This window comes from Protopterus annectens, chromosome 8.part0, assembly GCF_019279795.1.
Source record: "Protopterus annectens isolate FY-2018-M chromosome 8.part0, PAN1.0, whole genome shotgun sequence".
Classification (NCBI taxonomy): domain Eukaryota; kingdom Metazoa; phylum Chordata; order Ceratodontiformes; family Protopteridae; genus Protopterus; species Protopterus annectens.
The window spans coordinates 440,395,761-440,420,585 of record NC_056741.1 but is presented as its reverse complement, the minus strand read 5'-3'; the positions used below and the strand labels follow the sequence as shown (position 1 = coordinate 440,420,585).

General features: G+C 40.1%; 1 protein-coding gene across 2 annotated transcripts in view; it reads left to right on the top strand.

The window, feature by feature from the left end:
* LOC122808860 (protein S100-A13-like) overlaps nt 1–24,825 on the top strand; it is a 273,689-nt gene that overhangs the window by 140,118 nt on the left and 108,746 nt on the right. The window contains exon 1 of one of the 2 annotated variants that reach the window (XM_044079958.1): nt 23,453–23,731. The exons of the other annotated variant lie outside the window; for it this stretch is intronic. The gene's annotated coding sequence lies outside the window, so the exon portion shown is untranslated. Of the gene's footprint in view, nt 1–23,452; nt 23,732–24,825 lie in introns of those variants that run through there. 2 annotated transcript variants of the gene reach the window in all.

The following is a 24,825-nucleotide window of genomic DNA, read 5'->3' as shown; positions in this document are numbered from 1 at the left end:
CTCTGTCTCCTCACTGTGGGTTGGTCAACAGCATTCACATCCTAACCACCCTCAGCCTCTTCCAAAAGTTGTTGTAGGATAGCTATTGCCGCCCCTATCATTTTGCTGTTGTGAGTGTTAAAAGTTCCCCGCTTGTTTACACCGGTGGTGTAGAGTGTGGGAAAAACCAGAGGGGAAGGTGTTTGCATAGTTTATAGTAGTGTTCTGGGCTGGGCTGGTCTGCTGTCTGTGTAATTGGCTGATTCTGATACATTTCACCTGCCAGCTATACTAGTTCTCCTAGATTACCTTCCTACTGTTGTTTTCCCTTCCCATTGCCTTCCTGTTTAAGCCCTGGGGTGCGCCGCACAAACTGATTGCTCAAATGTGCACAGAGCTGCTATTTCCTGGTTTAACTTTTTTTTAAACCTTTAAAACCCGGTGAGCGGAGTGCACATCCACTTAGACAATGTACAGAGTGCTAGGCAGAGTCAGACACACACCCTTGCTTAGCTGTGCTTAGCTAGGAACAAACCTGAGCCACAGGGCTACAATCCACTTACAGTATGCCTGACACACACCCCCATGATGTCAGCTAACTCCTAGGCTTTCACCAAGCTATTTCTACTCTTACACTGTTGGAACCTGACTAGCATGCTGGGAAAAACTGGCATTCACTATCATCCCCCTCATTTCATAGTTTCATAGTTTCATAGTTTAGTACTAGGCTATCTGCCCTGGGGCATTTGTAAGCTTAGCCATAGTGATGTGGTTTTTGCCACCCCATGAAATGGTACAAAAATGCACAGAATAGATTTAGAATACTGTGCCTCTGTCTAGTAGTGACACAATGAAGGTCCCCTTTTATAATAGAATTAGTTTACTGTGCCCCTGTCTAGTAGTGACACAGATGTGATCACTGGGGTAAACATACGATCTCCCATCCACTCATCAAGATTTCTCTTGAAGAGAGTCAGTGAGGGGCTCTGCCTAACATGAACTGGGATCTTGTTCCAAAGCATGGGAAGTCTCTGGGTTATGAATCTATCCCTCCAGCATGTCCTATTCATACTTATGCCAAGGTTTAAGTCTTTAGCTCTCGTGGTCCTGATGGATTTGGGTTTTTTGAGGTGGAGCATGTCCATCAGTTCCTGATTGGACATGGCCTTGTACATCAGGCAGAGATCACCTCTGAGCAGGCGGTATGCTACTGAATAGAGCTGGAGTTTCTTTAGTCTGGCAGAATAAGACATATGTTGGAGACCCTTGATCCTCTTGGTGAGGTACTTTTGTGGTCTCTCCAGCTGTTGTAAATGCCAGGTGAGGTACATACCAAATGGGGCATTGTACTCAATCATGGGTCTGATGAGGGAGGAGTATAGGGGTACAATGACATCCTTGGATCTGGATGTGAATCCCTTCATGATGAGGTGTGCAAGGTAGAATGTTTTTCTAACCACTTTGGCAACGTGGGTGTCAAAAGAGAGGTCGCTGTTGACTTGGGTCCCTAGGTCTCTGATTACTTTTTCTATACTCAGTGGGTTGCTGTCTATGTGATAATTTGTGGGTACTTTGTTTTTCCCAAAGGGGATGACTATACATTTTTTGGCATTAATTTAAGGCCGTGACTCTGGCACCAGTTGTCCATTTCTGTGAGGCCTTTTTGTAGGATGCATGTGTCCACTGGTGTATAGACTATGGCGCCTAGTTTGCAGTCATCTGTGAACTTTGTCAGCCACAACCCTCTCATGTTTGCTTTAACATCTGAGAAATAAATGCTGAACAAGAGGGGTCCCAGGACAGATCCCTGTGGGACACCACTTGTGACTGGCTTTGAGTCTGACATTGCTCCAGCGATTTTAACTTTATGGGTTCTGTCCTTTAGCCAGTTTGCAACCCATCTAGTGACATAAGGGTTTACGTTTAAGCTGTTGAGCTTATCTATGATGCCTGAGTGGGGTATTGTGTCAAAGACCTTAGCCAAGTCCAGGTAGGCTGTATGGACTGCTTTGCCCTCATCAATGGCTCTAGTGACTGTTTCAAAAAAGTCAACCAGGTTCAAAAGGCAGGATCTGCCCTTTACAAAGCCGAACTGGGTGGGGTCAAGTGTCTGTAAGTCCCCTATGTCTCTGTTTATGAGTTCCATAATGATTCTTTCCATAGCTTTGCAGACCAGGCTGGTTAAGCTTATGGGGCGGTAGTTCCCAGGGTCTGTAGAGGTACCCCCTTTGTGGAGTGGGACCATTGTTGCTGCACATCAGTGATCAGGTACATATCCTGTAGTAAGGCTAAGGTTAAATAGCATTTTTATGTGCGGGTTTAGCTCCTCTTGAGTTCACGTAGCACGTAACCCGGGATACCGCCAGGTCCCATTGATGCTGTGTTTTTAGCTTTGTTGAGGGCGGTTCTCACTTGGACATCTGAGATGACAGGGAGATTACATTCAGCTGGGATAAGTATTTCTTCTTTTGGGGTGAGGGAGGAAAGAAATTTGCACTCAACCTGTCAGCCAGAATGTTGGCAATATCTGTGGGTTCAGTGTATTTTTGTTGTTGTGAACTAACTCTGAGCATATCTGAGGGTTTCCGCCCAGGTTTCTAACATAGCTGAAGAAGGCTTTGTGGTTATCTTTAGTGTCCTTAGCGATTTTTCTCTCAAAGTTGGCCTTGGATGTTTTTATGAGAGAACGTAGTTTTCTGCTAATGTTGATCAGAGATGTCTTCCCTTTATGGGATTTTGCTCTGTCGTGTAGTAGCTTCCTTCTTTTGTTATACAATTTGTTAATGGCTGAGGTCCACCAGACAGGACGCTTTCCTTTGGTGGAGAAGGACTTGGATTTATTTGGGATTGCATGATCCATGCATTCTTGGAGATGTCCATAGAAAGCATTTGTGAAGGATTCGGCATTGTGGGATGTGGTATCCACTGGCCCAGTGGGCTTAAAGGATGCCATGTCGGTCTTAAGAAGAGTGAAGTCTGCTTTTGAGAAGTTTTTCACTGTGGTCTTTTGTGCTGGGGGTGGAGGTGGTATATGTATATCCAAGGTGATCAGTTTGTGGTCAGATCTCACTAGTGAGGGGTATACCTCCGGTGTGGAGCATTTTGTCCCAATGTTTGTGATGATCAGGTCTAGTATATTATCTCCCCTAGTGGGAGAGGTGACTAGTTGTTCCAGTGCATTTGAATTTATGAATTCCAGGAACCTTTGGGCTAGGGTGTTAGGGCTAGAATAATGTACCCAATCTATGTTTGGGTAGTTGAAGTCTCCCAGTATGATGGTATTTTGTGATACATTCATATCCTCCAATGTCTTCAGGAAGGCTGAGTGGGGTTCCTGAGATTGGGAGGGTGGTCTGTAACATGCTACCAGTTGTATATCAGTTTTGCCTATGGTTAGTTGCACCTGTATGGTCTCTGATGCTTCATGTGTTGCTAATAACCTGGAGGTGTGGGTGTCCTTGATGAATATGGACACTCCCCCTCCCTTTGTGGTTCAGTCCGGGTTTTGGGACCGAAAAGCATGATACGAGGTATAGCCTGGTAGCACTGGGGTGCTCTCAGGAGCCTTGAACCAGGTTTCAGTTACTGCACAGACGTCGATGTTACTGAGGAGTGCTTCAAGTGCCTGCATCTTGAGATTTAGACTTCTGGCATTGAGCAGCATTACCCTTAGTTTTTTTCCATTTTTGTTTTCTAAGGAGTGGGTTTGTCTTTTGAGCCTTGCCTAAAAAAGGCATTATGGGGGTGGCAAGAGCCTTAGCCAATATCCGGAAGCCCAGTGGTGACAGGTGCAAGCCGTCCCTTGTGAAGCAGCGTGGCTTGTCCAACATGTCATCCCAGGCAGACGGACATTGGATCCCCTTAGAATGACACCAGTACTTGAGCCAATTTGCATAGGATTGCCTGCTAATGCATAGTTACATGTCTCACACTGAGCCTCCCCCCTTAGCGACCACTACTCACTGGCCATGTTGTCTTCTGCTTGCCTTTGACTTGCATGGCAGAATAGTGATTTTAGTTAGAATTCTTATTTTAGGTTTATTTTATTATTTTCCCTGATCCCATTTGCGTGCTGCTGCCCTACGCTTAAACAGCCGAGACTGGCTAAAAAAAACTAAAAGTTCATTTCTTTTTTTTTTGTTGTTGTTTGCAATGCCAGTGGCCTTATACTTGGCCACTGCCATGCTTCCTGAGTGATATGCAGCCTTTATTTGGAGCTGTCACGGCTCCGTTTTGAATTTTGCCAAAATGTACTCGGTTACTAACCAAGTACATTTCTGCAGATTGCACTAGTCCTGCACGGCTGGTTGCAAGCTTCCTGGATCACAGATTCACCTCATTTTCATAGATTTCTCCTGCAAATGGGGTGATTTGGATACAGGGGCTTAGTCCGTGCAGGACTAGTACAGGAGCACTCGTGCACACCCCTGCAGCCTGTTCCTGGATCACAAGGCAGACATAGTGTCAGCTAGAGCTCCTGCACTGATCCTGCATGCTCTGCAAGGCATAGAAAATCTGGGAGTCAGTGTGCATACTGCTTTCTGCTTTACTTCTACAATGATTACAGATATTTGGATTTAATTTAAAACTTTTATTTCAAAATTTCCAGCACAAACACTGATACACATTTGTTAAACAAAGCAATACAGTCTCATAATGAAAACAGACTTAGCATTAAAACTTCTGTGACGTTGAAACTCACATTCATTAAAACAGCATTGAAACTCACATTCAAAGAAAGTGCATTTGGCCAGTGGCAGATTAAATTTACCTTTGGGTTGTTTTCAAATCATAGACCCCTTGCACACATTTTTAGGATCGTGCAAAATTTTTCATTCACCTTCTTGATTGTATTAAATTATAATATATAATAATTAAAATATATCCCTTGTATAATACAGTACACCTGTTTGAGTGTGTTTTAAATTTATAGCCAGTAAGCAAAGAAACAAAACATATGAACCAATAAAGCCAAAACTGGCCAATTCAGAACATTTCAACCATAAAAGGCCACTCAAACTTTTGTCATTACAACTCACCAATATCAGTCAATATGCACAGTGTCGGCAGAAGTAAAAGTCATCTGAATAATTCCACATTAAAGAGATCTGACTGTAACTAATGAAAATGTTGCTGCTAGCAAAAAAACTTTATATTTAAGTATTTTATCTACAAATTCACTGCCTGCTGCCCTTGAAGAATAAATTGCCTATGTTACATTAAAAATGCTAAGCTGGTAATATTGAAATAGGAATGGATGGCAAACTAAAACAGGTTCTTGGTTACTAGGCATCTTATCCAAAGGAGGACATACTCAGGACTGCAGCACCCCACCCTCTTAAAATCCAACACATTATCAGCAATCCATTTGCATGCTGTGTTAATAGAACCTACAGCCTTCTGCATCAAAACAAAAGCATGCTACCCACTGTGCTACTAACACTGCTTTAAAACACTCAACACACAACAGTGATACAATTTGCTAAGCAAAACAGTTGCATATTTTGGGTAGAGGATTCAGGCTCTTGTTTCCTGTAACTAAGGTACAGGGCTTGAGCCTAAGCAAATTACTAACCACCTGCTAACCCTAACTAGGGCATTTCACTGTCTCACACACACACCTCAACCTTTTAATGCAAGAAATCTGGGCAAAGTCTAAAATAAATAGGAACAGATTATAAATATTTCTCTCATTAACTTAGAAAATTGCTAGAATAATAGGGTTTGTGTTAGTAGGCATTTTTCTAAAGGATATGAAGTCTAAACCTCAAATATCTGTCATTATTTACCAACTTCAGTCTTTTTATGAGGAAAGAACAAAAACACAGGGCAAAAATCTGGACATTCTGTAAAAACCTGGGCAGTTGAGGGGTATGCTACCTATCTCTTATGCACACACACCATACCTCTCAACCTCTTAGCACAAGAAGTCTGGGCAAAGCCTGTCATAATGGGGGGACAAAGGCCCAAAAATAGGGACACATTTTAAATATTGCTCTTATAAATTCAGAAAGTTGCTAGAATAACAGGATTTGTGTCAGAATGCATTTTCTAAAAGATATGAAGTCTGAAACTAAACTCAAATGCATGCCATTAGTTAGCAACTTTAATCCTTAGATCATCCCGATGATTTCTCAAAAAAAAGAGACAATTTTTATGAGGAACAGACCAAAAATATAAGGCAGAAATCTGGACATTCTGCGAAAATCTATACAGTTGAGAGGTATTACACACACCTACACCCCTACTTCCCTCTTAAACCCCCCCATACCTCTCAACCTTTTAGAGCAAAAAATCTGGACAAAGACACACATATCTGTCACATATCACCTATTCAGAGGCAATCTCTGCTTAACATACAAGGCCATGTCAAACCCAGTGCTGTTGGACGAGCTACACTTAAAGAAATCCTAAGCCCTCAGAGCCACATGCTCCATGGATCTAAACCTGGTCATCACAATGAACAAAACATGCTGGAGTGATAGGTTCCTGACCCAGAGACTCCCCATACTCTGGAATAGACTGTCCATACATGTCAAGATGAATGCCTCTTTATCCTCTTCAAAAGGAACCTTGAGGATTGGATGGGAGATAGGAAATTCACCCCGGGGATCACGGATGTGAGACTAAAATCTTGACATTCTGTGAAAATCTGGACATTTCGCCCACTCACACACACACACACACACACACACCTAACTACTTCTTACACACACACACACACACACACACACACACACACACACACACACACACACACACACACACACACATAAACATACACACAGGCCTACCTACTTCGTAAAGGTATAAGCACTTAGAAGGAAGCAAGGAAGCTCACTCTGGAAGATACAGGTAACCATTGCCATCCTTTGAAAAGAAATGCAGTGATTTCAGTTGCAAGGGGAAGGCTGATGAATCTTAGAATTTTTTTTTCTGTGGTTTGTGGTACTGCTGTGTTGTACCCAGAAAGAGAAGCAATATGCAGACAATGAATATTCATTTCAGGAGATTTGTACATTAATGGCTGTAGCACGCTAAGCTTCAAATGTAAGTAGTCATGATTATATAAGTGGTTCAATGAAGCTATTGAATGGCAGCAACCTGTGGAAAACAAATGCACAATGAAACTGTGCTGCTGATGTGATAAAAACAGACTATAAATGGGTCACACGTTAGAAGTGTTTTAAACAGTTCAGGTATACCAAAATAAAAGTCAATCAAGCTCTTTTTGTATAAGAGTAAAGGAAGTTTTGTTGGAATTGAAAGGCATTTTTAGAACGGTTTACTATTATAAAGTCGCCGTTCACATACCTGACACACATCTCATCATCGGTCATAATGTCGAATGGATAGCTATCTGCACAATCAAAATTACGAATCCAGTAGTTTGCCGAGGAAAGCCATTCAAACTACTGAATGGCGCACAATGTAATTCAACGATATGTGATGATGACAGCATAGGTGCGACGCAGATCAGCACGTCGCACTAATTACTGTGAGAATAGAGGGTGCAGCTACCTGATGACGTGACAAATGACCCAACGGCCGTAAAGAACAGCAGTGTAGTTCTGTGTAGCATATAACAGGTGGATTTATCTGCTTACAGCCTACAGCTTACACAGAGATTGAAGGAGATTCAGGGAGAAGTGTGGAAGGGTGAGTATAACGCAGATGAATGCAGGTGATGTGAATGTCTCATGTCAATGTAAAATCAGTCGTTAAAGCATGTAATATACAGCAGGGAAAATGCAGTATTAACTTCCCCTTAATAATAACATAAGGATGGCATTATTAACTGTGAATATTACTGTGACAGCTGTAAGTTGTAATGCATTAGGCTTATGTGACAGTAAAGAACATTCTGATATAATGGAAAGTTATGATATGTGTATATGTTGTGTAACGGTCAAACAGCTGTGCTGCAAATATTGTATTCAGCGGTTGACATTGCCAAAAGAAACCATACAAGTGTGTGTAGGCATGCTGTAAGAGCTGTGGGTAGTGGTACACTTACAGTTACATACGTGATATTAAGATATTTGATGTCACCTGTATGCAGTATCCCCTATGTATTGTTGGATGAAGCAAGCACTGATAAAGCTGACATGGAGGATTTTTAAAGTTATGACATACTAATTAGAAATGCATACTGCATGCTGATATTTTGCCTGCCCAAATGTATCCAATGGCTTGAAATGTGCTCCATAGTGAGTAACAGTAGTAGTATGGGACAGAAGACATGTACTTGCTTTGGTTACTGTCTATTATACTCTGTATGTAGTATTGTGATATGGTGGTTGTTACTCATTTGAGTAGAATAATGATGTTCCAGAAGGAGATGTTTTCAGTTGTTATAGCAGTCCCTTTGGCATGGGTTGTGTAAGTGATATTAGTGACATATGCGAGTGATGCAGGCCTGTATCACATAGTCCTTTTGACGTAAAGTTTTAGAAATCACGGTACTGTTGTTGATTTGTAGGTGTGCTCAGGTACAATGACTGACCAGCTGAACGTGAGCTATTGTGGTAGTATTGGTAATATGTTTGGCACAGTGAAGTCTCAGATGGGTCACTCAGTCCTTTGTATTGATATTATCAATACTATCTTGAAAAGAGTAACCCTGAGAAAAATTACTGGTGCCGCACTCAGAAGGCAAGGCAGAGGTGTAAGGGCCGTTGTATAATGGAGACGTGTGCTGGTGAGGAGAAGCTACTGAAAAGCTTTGCACATTTTTCACGCACCAGATGTTGTCAGGGTGGAGCAGACAAGGGTACGGGAAGCCATTAAAAGGCATGCTGAACAGACTTTGGCGAATCCATGTAGAATTGTTTCTGAGGTCCTGGCAACCACGTCCACTGACGTAGTGACCACCTTGACCAATACTGATGCGCTAAAGCAATGTGTACATAGGGTCAGGAATAGAAACAGCACAAATCCCAGGGTAGACCTAGCAAGTCTAAAAGATTTAAACCCTGAGATGATACCATTGAAGCAGGGCCACTTTATCATTAAACACAGTGCACTCCGCAGCCATACCTACGATGTCGTGCTTCTCACTACAGAGGGTAATCTAGGCCTGCTTTGTAGTTCTGAATATATTCTTGTTGACAGGACCTTCCCCATTAGCACCGGGGAGTGTAAACAGGTATACTCTGTTCACTGCAGCTTGGACGGTTCCAGCAACAACAAGAGAGTACCTGTAGTGTATGCTATCCTACCGTCCAAATGCAAGGAGTACTACGATCAGTTCTGGGCAACCCTGATGGCATTATGTGGGGAATTTCATCTACAGTTCCATCCCAGGATGGTACTCAGTGACTTTGAGAAGGGTGCACTTAACAGCATAATGAAGCATCTACCAAACAGTATGGCCAAGGGTTGTTGGTTCCATCTGTGCCAAATTATCTGGAGATAGATCCAGAAACTGAACCTGACACAGGTTTATGGCACAGATACTCAATTTGCACTGCTATGTAAGCAGATACATGCACTCGCATTCATATGTACGGAACACATTATGGACACATTTACATCTATAGAGGAGACGTTAGGTGAAAGGGGTGCACCTCTATGTGATTTCTTCAAGAATAACTACATTCTAGGAAGGCCAAGATGGTATGACATGAGGGGATCCACCTCAGAGAGACAACCACCCCTCTTCGATGTCCCCTTTTGGAATCAGGCTGACACATGTACCATGGGCTATCCTAGGAGCCAGAACACTGTTGAAGGATGGCACCATAGGCTGAGTTCTCTATTGGGGAAGAAGGAACTGTACATCACAGATGTACTGCATGCCATTTGTTTGGAGCAGAATCATTTAGAGGATGCTAAACAGAAGTTTCTATGTTGTGTCCCAGCATCTCCAAAGAAATGTAGGCTGTCTGAGAAAGAACATATGATACAATACCTGCTGGCTAAAAGGGATGATCTAACACCATTAGGCTTTGTACAATTCATGGCACACCACTGCTCCTTCTGATATACATACCAATACCTTTCATGTGTGCTACATCTCAGTGGAATTGCATTACTACTTTTGCAGATATCGTAACACTTTAGTTATTGGGACGTGGATTGCATTTGTAATTACAGAGCACATGCACATGTTTGAAAATCACTATTTGAGGACGGGAGACATGCTTGATGTGGAATTTTACTACACCTACACATGGAAACACTTATTTCACAGCAGGATCACACTTTTTCGGTGTTTTGCCGCAAAACGGATAGAAATGTTGTGATTTGACATTTTCGACATTATATGCGACTTATGGCATTATTTACAGTCAGTATTATGTATTTTTGGCATTTACTTTCGTTATTAATACCTTTTAGTTTGTAAATTTCGACTTTTTAATAGTAAACCTTTTACAACTAGTGGGAAACAAACTTTAATTATGGTAGCTGTATAAGGTAAAGTGTTCCTTCATCAATTCTTGCCTTGATTTGTACTTCTATAGCTAAAACAGCAATCTAATGCATACGTTTTAAATAATAACTAAAACACAGTGAAGGTCTAATTAATATGAAAGGCAACAACACAAAAAGCTATAGTGGGCTATATAAACTGCTTTAGAAGTGCAGATTAAAAGTAACAGATGTTAATAAAATCACTTCTTTAAAGTCACAAATAGTGCTACACAACAACAACTTGCATTATCCTGCACAGATATTGTCCAGTAAAACTAGTAACAGTAACAAAAAATAAAATGTTAAAAATGAACTGCACAAAATAAGATAAAATTTCATTCCTAAGTGCTTAAAGCAAACAAATATAACTGCAAAAGTATCATTGTACCAATCTACTAAACTAAAACATAGACACACACACACACACACACACACACACACACACACACACACACACACACACACACACGCCTACCTATTTCTTGCACACATGCACACACACACATTCCTCTTAAAAACTTAAACACACAAGCACACCTACCACTTACTTGTCCGGTAACTGTCCACAGTCCAAATGTCTTCAGGAATTCAAATTCTGCACTCGCAGACCAGGAAAATGTAAACAATCAGTCGCACATCGCACAGATGTAGAAGGTCTTCTGCGTCTGTGTGACTCAATGCAAAGGGTGTTCTTCTCACCCTTAAAAAAGGAATTTTTTTTTTTAAAGAAACAGAGCAGCAGAGGTGCTGGTATGCCATACCAGCGCATACTGGCCCCCAAAAAGCCCTGCATATCATCTCAGGGATTGCACCAGATAGGTGAAAGAGCAAATTCCCCAATCCCCACAGGTCTGCAATCTCACAAAAAAAGTAAAAATGTGTACTTATATAGCTAAAACAGCAAACAATATAATGCATAAATTTTAAATAATTACTAAAACACAGTGAAGGTCTAATTAATATGAAAGGCAGCAACACAAAAAGCTATAGTAATTTTTGAACAACTAATTTTTCAACCAGCATTTTACTTTTTGATGAAAAAAAATTGTGAATAAAAAGTTGATAACCCATATATCTATCTATCTATACATATATATATATATATATATATATATATATATATATATATATATATATATACATACACACACTGTAGATATATATATATATATATATATATATATATATATATATATATATATATATTTATATATTTATATATATATATATATATATATATATATATATATATATATATATATATATATATATATACATATACACATAGAAAGAGAGATATATAGATATAGATATATAGATATGTGTATATGCAACCTAGTCTGGTGAGTTAATGTTTTGTGACTCACTGAGTTAGATGTTGTGTGAATCACATATGCACAGTTTAAGTCACTGAAGATAACCAAACATATCTGACCACAGAGTAATTAAGGAATGATTTGCTTTAGTATCCAAATAAACCCACAAAAACAAGTGATACCATAAGGATTTCTTAAATGTGGCCTCTGTCTCACTAGCACTAAACAGGAAAGAAAATGGATAAGTTGGAGCCCCTTGCCTAATTACCTGAGTGAGTGAATAAAGGCAGCACCATTTCTTTTAATTAGAGGGGATCCATGTTGGGCAGGTCTCCATAACTAGCATCACTTTGATGAATAAATTAATTATCAGACAGAATCTACAATATACCAGCTATATTCTTTGCTGTGCATGAGGAATTCCTGACTAAACTCCAAGATGTGAAGACAAAGAAAATACAGTCATCATTGGGGATTTCAACTCCAAGATATATAAACAAACAAACAAACAAAAAAAAATCAGTGAAATACAAGTATTGGACGTGTGCTCAACTACACAGCCTCAATGGATAATGTACTCATCATCAAATAAATATGTCCAGATATTAATTTGAATATCAACCACAACACTGTGGAAGAAATAACACAAAATCCAGTTGTGGATGTCGGTATCCTAAACATCATACAAAAACCTAGGAGCTTACTTCTCCCCAACCATGAATACCCTCTGTAATTAACGCAGATTATGGTGCTGTTATCTATAAAGTAAGACTAAAGTCAAACTCATTCATAAATGACCATTCCTCCTGGATTTTACCAGTGGAAACTATGATACTATCATACCTCTCAACCTCTTAGAGCAAGAAATCTGGACAAAGCCATAAATAATGGGGGGGGGGGGCAAAGGCTGAAAAATAGGAGCACTTTTTAAATACTGCTCTTAAAGAGTTAGAATGCTGATAGAATAACACATTTTGCATTAGCATATATTTTCTGAAGGGTATGAAATCTGAAACTCGATTGTCTACCATTATTTTCTGACTTCAGCCGTCAGTGGTTTGTCAGTGATTTGCCAGAAAACCACAATTGTATGAGAAATAGATCAAAAATATAAGGAAAAATCTGGATATTCTGCAAAAATCTGTACAGTTGAGAGGTATGAATACAACGACTAACATATTTTCAAAAAGTGGCCTGCATACTATCCTCAATGACCCAAAAATTTTGCTTAGGATGCTTTCGATCAGTTCTGTGATATCATTAACTCATCAACAAACTTTTTAGCAGACCAATGGAGGCTTTTGGCCTAGAGGATCTTCCTGTATGGAGCTGCTAAGTTGTTAACACATAAAGTTATAAAATAAGCCCTTATAGTTCATGGAGCACTGTGATTATTGGTTCATAGGGTGTTACTACACTAAGGACCACCAGGGCCCTTACAAGACTAGCTGCAAACCCCAAACCATTTGGGCCCCGAGTGTGATGCCTGTGCACTGGTCCAGCAATCAAAGAGCCACAATCCTCACCACTAACACCAATGAGGGGAGTCCATATAGGGAAAAGATAATAAATACACACACAGTAAAGTACAATTTCCCTTAAGAGTACACAGAGATCGCAGTCAGTCTGGGGCTGGTTTCTCCCTTTCTCTCCAGGTCCCCAATAAGACTCCCCACTAGCACAGCTATAGGGTCCAGATCTCTGCCTAGTAGGAAAGCTAAAATCTCCAGCGCCCTCTCTGTCCAACCAGTGCTTCATGTCTCTGCCCACGTAGCTGACGGACACACACTTTGAGATAAGAGTTTATACAACCACACAGACACTCCTAGGGAAGGCTGGCACAGGTGCTCCAGCTGTGCCCCTTTTATCCAGACTATACGGTAGAAATCACTGACACCACCCAGCTAATATTTATCAGCTACTCAAAGGCCCTTATGAAAGGGTGTCCAATTATTACTGTGCAATATTATTATCCAAATGGTAAGTGCAACTGAACACACTGTACCCAACATGCACAATTCAAAGCAGACATATCGACCCACATATGCTGAGACACTTAAATGTAACCTTCCTAAAACACAAAGACCTCCTAGACAAAGTATGCATAACAAATACCCTCAGCAGCCCCAAATGCACTCTTTCAAAACAGCACCCACATCAACACATAGAGCTACATCTCATGGAATCTCTACCTCTAAGCCCATAAGGCAAGCCACCCCACAATCCAACATTCTAGTCACTGGAGACTCCATCATGAGATACACTTATGTCCCTCTCCCCATGCTGAGTAAAGAGAAAGTCATGGTCAGCTGCCTTCCTAGACTATATGAAGAGAGGCATCATGGAGCTCTTGGAATATGTACCTCAGGCTGGTATGAGCCTAGCATTGAGCAGCATTTTACCTTCTCCAAGGATGATGCCACAATACAAACAATAGATGACTGACTTTAATAACTGGCTTAGTTTCTGGTGTCATTCTAAGGGGATGCAATATTTGTCAGCATGGAAGGAGATGGCCAACAGACCATGCTGCTTTGCCAGGGATGGTCTATACCTCTCCCCTTTAGGCTTTCAAATATTAGCTAAATATTGTCTTTCCCCATAGTGCATTTTTTAGGTAATACCAAATTGAAAATACTTCCAACATAGCAAATCGAATCCAAGGAAATCTAAAAGTATTACTGCTCAATGCTAGGAGTCTAAACAAAAAACTCCACTCTCTAGAAGCTCTCTTTACCCTAGAGAATGCTGACATCTGTGCGGTCAGTGAGACATGGTTTAAAGCCATGGAGGTCACACCAACAGTGCTAGTTTATAATGACTTCCACACATTTAGGCCAGGTACTTCTAATGCAGGGACTAAACGTGGAGGTGTCTCTATTTACATCAAAGATAAATATACTTCAAGGCAGGTCAAACAGAACACTGCACTTGAGCTGCTCCATGTTCAAATCACCATAGGCAAAATTCAATGCCACTTTCCCACTCTATGACCCAGGAAACCCATACCATGTATTTAAACTTATTAGAAACACTAACCATCAAAACCAATACCATATTCATGGGTTTCTTTAATTGCCTCACTATTAACTGGGAATGCTATACAACACCAAATGTACATGCACAGAGGTTCCTGCATTTTGCAAACACAAACTCCCTGAAACAGATAGTCAATACATCAAACAGGGGTGCAACCTACTGGATCTGGTCCTCACTAATATGGGATATTGATGCACACCCCCTACTGTAACACCTTCCCTGGTAAGGTCAGACCACAGAATGGTATCCTTTGAAGTAAAAATAAAACCTGGACCCCCCAGCTAAACCTGGAATATTCAGGAAGTATTCTAAGGCTGACCTTGCTATTAAGTGAAAAACTGGTAAATTTTCAAACTCCCATAAACTGCTGCCTCTGCAGAACTGTTCACAGAAACCCTGTACAAGCATGCTAACAGCTGCATAGAGGTAGCTGTATCCACCAGGAAGAAGTACAGAACTAACTGAAAAAACAAGCCACCTTGGTGGAATCACAAAATCAATAAGCTGTATAATAGAATGGAGAAAATCACTGCAAAAATTAGGAGCAAGATAAAAACACTCTCATCAAACTAAACAAACAACTCAGAGAACAAATAAAGTATACCGACGCCAAATCTGAGGTAAGTTTGGCTTCTCAGGCCAAGGCCAGCCACAAGGCATTCTTTAGCTATGTCCACAACCTCAAAGGCAATACACAATTGTGTGCAGAGCTCATTGTAAGTGGAACCCCCTATACTGAGCCAGAAGACATATTAAACCTCATGGCTGATAAATTCAGCTCCGACTTTACCCCTGTCTCCCCCTCAACCTTCCTTCAGGAAATATCATCAAATATAACTCCTCCTAATATCACTAGGGAACAGGTCCTTAATGCCCTCTCTAAGACCAAGAACACTGCATCAGTGTGCCCAGCCCCAGACAGTATCACAGGATGACTTCTATATAGCATGAAACATGACCTATCAGGGCCTCTGGAATTACTATTTAACTGTAGCATCCAAATAGGGTTCATGCCTCATGAATGGAGAAAGGAAAAAGTCATCCTTCTGCACAAAAGAGGGCCATCTACAGACCCGGGAAACTACAGACCTATAAGTCTCACTAGTCTTATATGTAAAGCCATGGAAAGAATTATCATGGAGATGATCAACAGAGATATAGTAAACCTCCAGACACTGGACCCAGACCAGTTTGGTTTAGTCAAGGGCAGATCATGCCTACTTAACCTGGTGGACTTCTTTGAGAAGGTCACCAAAGAAATGAATGAGGGGAAAATCATTCACACTGCCTACCTTGACCTGACCAAGGCATCTGACACAACACCCCACTCAAGCATTGCTGATAAACTCAAGAGTTTAAGGTACAAACCTGTATGTCACCCAGTAAATAGCCAACTGGCTCACAGACAGGACCCAGGAAGTTAAAACTGGGGAGTCCACCTCTACAAAGAGGCTAGTAACAAGTGGAGTCCCTCAGGGATCAGTCCTTAGACTGCTCCTTTTTGGCATTTATTTCTCAGAAGTCAAGGCCAATGGCAGTGGTCTCTGGCTGACTAAATTATCAGATGATTGCAAATTAAGAGCTGGCATTGAATCTCACACTGACAGAAATGTTCTCCAGGAGGGGCTGACACAGACAAACAACTAGTGTCAGAACCATAGACTAAAACTAAATGCCAAGAAATGTATAATAGTATCCTTTGGGGAGTCATCCATCCCTGGTAACTATCATATTGACAACACACCCCTTACAGCTGACCTAGTAGACAGGGACTTAGGGACACACATAGATAGTAATCTAGTCTTTGACCATCATGTGTCTACAGTGGTGTGGAAATCATTTTATGTTAAACAACATATAAACAAAGCTATGGCATCTAAGTCCATGGAAGTCATTGTTCCACTGTATTTGGCATTCATCAGCCCTATCATTGAATAAAATGTCCTCTTTGGTATGTACCTAACCAGGCATATACAACAACTGGAATGTCCACAGAGGTTCCTCACTAAAATAATTTAGGGCGTAAGTAAAATGTCCTATGCAGATCAACTCAAGGCCCTATCCCTGTATTCTGTCTCCTACAGGCTTTTGAGGGGAGATCTATGCCTGGCATATGGGGCATTGTCAGGCCCCACTCTGATGGACCTCCTGCATATCCACAAGACAAACAACACCAGAATTACCCATTCTAAAGACTTAAACCTTGCCTGTGGTAAAAATAGGACCTGTTGGAGAGATATGTATGTATCCCAGAGACTACCACATCTGTGGAATAGGCTCCCGTCCTCATCAATGTGAAGCAGAGTTCCTCTCTAACTCAATTCAAGTGAAACTTGGACAATTGGATGGGAAAATGGAAATTCATCCCTGGTTTGGTACCTATGTCTCTAATGGACACAGGTAACCTATAAATGGTTCATCTCCCAGGCCTATGCTTACACTTATCAAGGGTATCAGAACTTGTCAGAGATCTGGGATGCATGGCTAGTCTTAAAAAGGCCCTTGTGGTCAAACCTATATGCTAAAGGAATCAATCAAGGTAGGCTGGCCTCTAAAGCCAATAATAATTATAAATCCTTGTTCAACTATGTTAAAATAATAAGAAAAAATGCTTTACATTGCTCTGAATGTTTTCATAATGATGTCTCCTGCTCTGACTCATCAGAAATTACCATCATCCTTGCAAATATATTATAGTTTCTTATATTTAGTCTTGAAATATCCAAATTCTTTACTTCTCCAATTTCCTCTAAAGATCATTAATTGAAAGTGATATCCAAAACCAAAAATACTTCCTCCGTGGGACCTCACAATATTTCTGGTTGCTTAATTAATAGTGTTAAATATGCCCTTATAGACAACGCCTTAAATTGTTTGACCTAACTTAAGCTACTAGTTTTTATCCTTGTGAGTGTCACATTGTAGTGCTGATGTCCCTGTACAAGAGTGGCCTTATAGTTAACTCACATAATGACAGACCTAACAGCCTTACAAGGCTCATCTGATAAGCCATGAAATATATTATAACTGACCTCATAATCTATTATATTAAAAATCTTATAATACTTGACCCCAACAATTTTGCTTTGTGAAGGGCAAATTCTGTCTATTGAAACTTGTAAACTTCTTGGAAAGGGTTGGAAAGGCTGTGCATGGTGGCCATACAATACATACAGTATATCTTGATATGACTAAGGCCTTCAACACAACTTCCTATGCTGACATCATACAGAAGATAAATGTTTTAAAAATCATCCCATATGTAGTAAGATAGAAAGCAAACTTACTGAAAGACAGAACCCACACAGTGTGAACTGCAGGTGCCTCAACAGAAAGTATGAAAGTAAACAGTGGTGACACTCAGGGCTTAGAGGTAGGGGCTATCCTTTTTGGCATTTACTTCTCAGATCTCCAAGCAGAGAGCCAAGCCCACTGGAAAATAAAGGTTGCAGACAACTGCAAACTGAGTGTCTGGCACCCAAACCTTCCAGAACGAACTCTCCCTAATAAAAACTTGGTTTACTAAAATGGACTCAACTAAATTGGGCTTTTCTACCCAGGCCTCCACTGAAAATGGGCTCTTTCGGACTCAGTCTGACTTTCCTGGTAAACAAATGTCAAATAAATAAAAATAAATAAATTCTAAAAAGCATAGCCTCACCATTCCTGGTGGACAACCCCTCACCTCATCATGGTGTATAGACAACACCCCACTACAAAACAAAAAAAGTAGCAGTGATGCAGGGATTAGGTTTGATAACTACCTCTCTTTAGTCCATTATGTGAGAATGGTTGTACGGAAATCCTTTTATTTAGCCCTGCTAAGTTGTCAGGGAAATATCATCAAGGTCTAAAAAGATAATCGCTCCCATACAGTCATCATTGATCAGACCAGTTATCAAGTACAACACCCTTCTTGGGATGTATCTCACTAACTTATCAAACAATTAGAAGGACCTTTAAAGTTCCTAACCAGAAAGGTTACAGGCCTAAAGCTCCTGAGTTACCAAGAGAGGCTAGAAGTTCTATCTGTTTACTCAATGTGATACAGGTGTTTTAGTGGAGATCTGTGTCTGACTTACCTCACCATTAAAGACCCATTTGTTCTGGATCTCCTGTATCTCCATAAGTCCAATACCTGCACTAGTACTAGAACCAGGGACCTAAATCATCATAAATGGATAAACAACTACAATGGAAAGACAGAATTATAACCCAGTATCTCCCAACCCTATGAAATAAATTAATTTAAATACACATTTACTAAGGGATTGACTAGTATTTTCTGGAGAAAGGAGGCATGGTATGAGTGAGGGTACTGACAAGACATGAATGGTCATAAGACAAGGGTGGCTTAGAATACATATATAAAAATCTATGAATTAACAGAGGTCAGTAAGCAGCACAGAAAGCTGTGGAAAGTGCAAAGAGCTTTTAAAGCTATTAAAACACTTCATTCAGCCCTTTTTCATGGAAAACTGAATGAAGTGTTCCGCAGCTTTTAAAACTCTTGGAGCTTCCTACGGCTCTTCTAAGATGGCCACTCTTTGTGTTAGTGGTAAGTGTGTTACACCTCTCAAAAATGTAAAACACTTAGCACTCCCATACTTTCTTTTCCAGCTGTTCTAGTACATAAGAACAGCTAAAGATCCATGCACTGCAAAGATTTATGATTATCTCTCTTTCATCATAACTTGACATGTATTCTAAACGTGAATCTCAAAATTCAACTCTTGAGGTACATTTTCAAAGTGAATTTTTTGATATCCATATGTTGAACACATGACAAGCTGGTTATGATTACAGACGATAATAATCCTCTGTTGTGTTAACAGAATATAGACAGTGTACATTTTTACATAAACTTTCTAATTTACCCAGTTGACCATCAGAATTCATAACTAAACAGAGCAAAAAGATGCTGCTGCAGTGAGGACATCTGAGATAAACCTCACCATGGCAGCAAACATACTCAACTAATAAAGAATTATAAGTTCTTCACATAAGTACTCAGACACAATGAGAAATTTAACAACTAAATGCCTTGACTGCTACTTCCAGGTTCTATGTCTGCTCAGGCTGTGTGTGTTTTCAGTAAGATTTTACTATACATTTATTTAACATTTGTTTACTAGGAAGGTCCAACTGGGACAGAGCCCATTTTCAGAAGAGGCCCAGGAGAAATTCTCCAGATGCATATCTTTGGAGTGTGGGAGGAAACTGGAGCATCCGGAGGGAACCCACATAAATACAAGGAGGGCATGCCACACAGAAGGCACCCCAGCCAATAATCGAACCAGAGAACCTCTTGTGAGGCAACAGCACTAACTACTGCACCAGTGCACTGCCCCACTATCTCATGTGAATCCAAGAAGCTACTCTAATCCCTGGTCTTAAAATGCAAAGAGGGCTCATTGTTGCTCTCTCTCTCTCTCTCTCTCACTCTCTCTCTTTTTATCTACAAATTATCAAGGATCCCAGTATAGCTACATTCTCTCTGCCTGAACAATTCGCACCATCATGTTCTCATAGTTTTATTCCGGCAATTTGTACCTGAATGACTGTAATAGTCTAGGCATGTGTCTGCATCTCTTGCTGTCCACCCAGTTAACTTTCCTTTCTAAAGGCTTGTTCACCTTATCAGAAGGTTAGCTTATCAGTATTTTGACTCACTGAGACTGAGTCTCTTTCCTAACATAAGTACAACCTAAATTGTTTATATAAGCAAAGTAGGTAGTTATTGGGTGCACCCCCGAGAAATAACTCATTTTGCAATGATTGTATTTTTCTGTGACTTACATCTTGATAACTGATGTTTCACATATCTGAGCTTGCAACAACCACACAAATGTATAGGCTTCATTTTATCATAAAACATTACAGGCTGTAGTAGGTTACCACTTTCACCCTCCATTGTCACACCTTTCATCTGATTACCTAGCTGTACCCCAGCTAAGCACTTGCTTGTACTCTGCTCAGCATTAATTGATATTCATCCTAGTGAATGCAGCTGTAGGCTATCATTTTCATGGGCTAAACTGCGCTGTCTCAATCATTAATAATTTTTATTGCAATTTCATAATCATCGCCCTGATAATGTTTATGCAAACTGTTGTCTAAACATAGTATTGTACTGCCATTTATTTATTTATTTACACTTTGTTGACCATGTTAGTACCACTAGGCCAATGGCCTCTTTTCAGGGGGAAAAGCCCAGGTGGTATTCATACAGACTAAAGATATTTTGGCCAGGACACCAGAACTTCCACTGTTTTTGATAGGTGCCATGGGATCTTTTACATCCACCTGATCTACCATCAACTCAGGGAGATGGGGCCTCGGTTTAACATCTCATACAGAGTTGAAGTTAATTGTATTTACCTTAAAATAATACTGTGATTTTATAATATAAACATTTATGAAAGTCTTCTGTTATACACAATCATTTAACCCCTTTTATTGATAATTTGCTTACACAACCACCAAGCTTGTTATCTTTCTCAAAATATTTTCTTTTTGACTATTGCACTGCAGTGTCAGTTTCAGCTTCTTCTAATGCACACATCAAGTCTTTTTCATTATTTGCTATGCTCGTCCCAATACATAAATGGAGTCCACTGCTGTGAAGCAATGCCATAAATGGAGTCCACTGCTGTGAAGCAATGCATCTTCCATTTACTGTTGCATAACACAGAACAGGTGTGACTAGCAAAAATGCATGAAAACTTGTCTGTGTGAGCCACTAGAGCACATACTGAAGTAGAAATCACTTTCAATGACTTCTGGCCACTGGATCTTTCCTTTACAGAAAATGTTTCAACCTTTTTGCAATCCTTTAGAAGACTAATTGTATGTCACTAAGGAGGCATTGTACATATACAGTATTAGAGTTGTTAAGCATGACTGTATTTCACAGAGTCATAGGTAGGTACTAGGCTATTGGCCCTAGGGTCTATATAAGCCTAGCCAAAAATGTACCCTGGCTTTTGCCACCCAAGAAAATTATTTTCCTGTGCCCCTGTCGAGCAAAGCCACAGAAGTGATCCCTGGGGTGAATTTCCTATTTCCCATCCAGTCATCAAGATTTTTCTTGAAGAGTGCTAATGAAGAGCTCTGTTTGACATAGATAGGTAGTCTGTTCCAGAGTATGGGAAGTCTCTGGGACAGGAATCTATCCCTCCAGCATGTTCTGTTTATTGTGGTGACAAGGTTTAGGTCCCTAGGGCATGTAGCTCAGAGGGATTGGGATTTATTTAAGTGGAGCATGTCCAACAGCTCTGGGTTTGACATAGCTTTGTATGTTAGGCAGAGATCGCCCCTGAGTAGGCGATATGCGACGCAGTAAAGCTGGAGTTTTTTGAGATGGTCTGCGTAGGGCATCTGTTTGAGGCCAGTAATCCTCTTTGTGAGGCATTTCTGTGGCCTTTCTAGTTGTTGTAGTTGTCTTGTGAGGTACATACTAAAGGGGTGTTGTACTCTATAATGGGTCTAATGAGTGATGAGTAGAGGGGAACAATGACCGCTTTTTTTCTGGATGAGAATCCTTTTGTGATGAGATGAGCTATGTAGAAGGATTTCCTGACCACTGCGGCAATGTGATTATCAAAGGAGAGACTACTGTCCACCTGTGTCCCAAGGTCTCATCACATTTTTGGCATTAAGTAGACTACCAGCTATGTGGTTGTTCATGGGTACAGAGCTTTTACCAAAGGGGAGACTACTGTCCACCTGTGTCCGAAGGTCTCTTATCACATTTTCAGCATTAAGTAGACAACCAGCTATGTGGTAGTTCATGGGTACAGAGTCTTATGGTCGGATCTGACCAACGAGGAATTGACCTCTGGTGTGGAACACCGGTTGCCCATGTTGTTAATGACCAGATCTAGGATATTGCTGCCCCTGGTGGGGGTGTGAATAAGTTGATCCAAGGCATTGGAATTTATGAATTCCAGAAAACATTGAGCAAAAGAGTTGGTACATGAGCAGTTTTCCCAGTTAATGGTGGGGTAGTTGAAATCGCCCATTATTTTGCCATCTGTATTATTTTACTATATCTAGCAAACTTGCTGAGTGATTCTTCTATGTTTTCTTTTAATTTATTCTTTTTCTTTGCTTGTTTTCCCTTGTTTTCTTTGTTTTTAAATTATACCAACAAATTATTCATCCCCAGCTCTAACACTGAATGAATTTGGTAACTCTATTTAATTTTCTTCAAAGATTTTCATATATCTATATATATATATATATATATATATATATATATATATATATATATATATATATATATATATATATACAAACAACGAGTGACTTGTATTTTATTGCAATTATTCCTTGCCTTGATAAACAAACATATCAACCTTAATAACATATTAACAATAAATTTACAGGCAACATATTAGAAAATTCAAATATTAAATGAACACAGGAAAACATGTTCAGACAGAAGAGACTTGCAGTGGAAAGAAGGTTGAAAATTCAATTGGGCTGATTAGAATTTGTTTTACATTCCAAATAACTTGGAAAAAAATGTGCACTTTACACTCATTGACCATTTTCCAGAACTGTCAGCCAGAAACTATTTTAACAGCTTTCACTATGTGTTTAAAACGTACATATATTTAGCTTTCGTGAAAAACTATATTTTTTGTTTCTTCTCACCTTCCTCAGTGATGAAGAGGTTAATAACTATAGGGTAGCCAAGTGTCACATGATTTCTCAGTTGCGAAGCTGAAAGCTGCTTGAAAAAGTTTAAATCTTTTCTTTTTCCTGGCTGAAGACAAAAAAGGCATGTACTAGCTCAAGTCAGGAAAACTGTCAAACACCGGCAGCTTATAAACTATTCTTAAATAGTTAGCCCCACCCATTACTCCCTGAAAGCTGCGCATTGATGGTTTTCAGTATACAGCAGTTAACCTTATAAATGTGTACAAACCTGATGATGTTTTGTTTCTTTTTTGGCACTGTCAACTGAATTGAGGGTAAGTAAAGCCTGATCTAGGCGTTTTGTGTAGCTGAGATAGTTATACTCAAAAAGAAGTGCTTTATTGACGTGTCATACTCCATACAAAATGGAGGGCTAAAACAATTTAGAGCGTGTGTGCATGAGTATGTTGTATTCCTGTCTGTGTCTAAGTGTGTGCAGCTTTGTTTGCATGTGTATGTGCATATGTAAATGTACATGTGTGTGAAAATCTCTACCTGTCTCTATCCTCCTACTATCTGCTCTGGTTAAAATTCTTATGGAACAATGTTGGCTGGCTTCCTAAAACTGCTGCATCTTAAACAGAAAAATCATTAGACAGTCTGTAAAATATACAAAACAAGGTTTATAGATTCAGCATGTCTACTGATTGTTTCTTGGTCTGCTTGTTTTCAAACTACTAGGGAAAATATTATTTTAGGAATCAGTTCATCATTTGTGAAAATGCTGACCACTGAGTAAATTCTATATAGTTTTAGTATGTTACCTTTTCATATTTCAACTTTTGAATATTTCTGTAAGTGGCTTAATGCAGAAATAAAAATATCATTTTCTAATAAGATAAAGCATACCCGCAAAACTATCTCATGCATACACACGCGCACACACACACACACACACACACACACACACACACACACACACACACACACACACACACACACACACACACACACACACACACACACACACACACACACACACACACACACACACACACACACACACACACGTATGCACACACACAGAGTCCCCTCATCTAATTTCAGTCACAGACACACTCACCTGTTCACCCATATACACAGCTTCTCTACCTGTCCCCTAACTAACCCTCCTACTGTGACCTCCAAGACAGATGCAATTACGCACAAACACACACATACACACACACACACACACACACACACACACACACACACACACACACACACACACACACACACACACACACACACACACACCTACAGTATTACTCCATATGTAACCCCCCTAATGTGAACACCCAGCCAGACACACACAGGCACACACAAAACATGCACACACACAAGCACACACACACACACACACACACACACACACACACACACACAC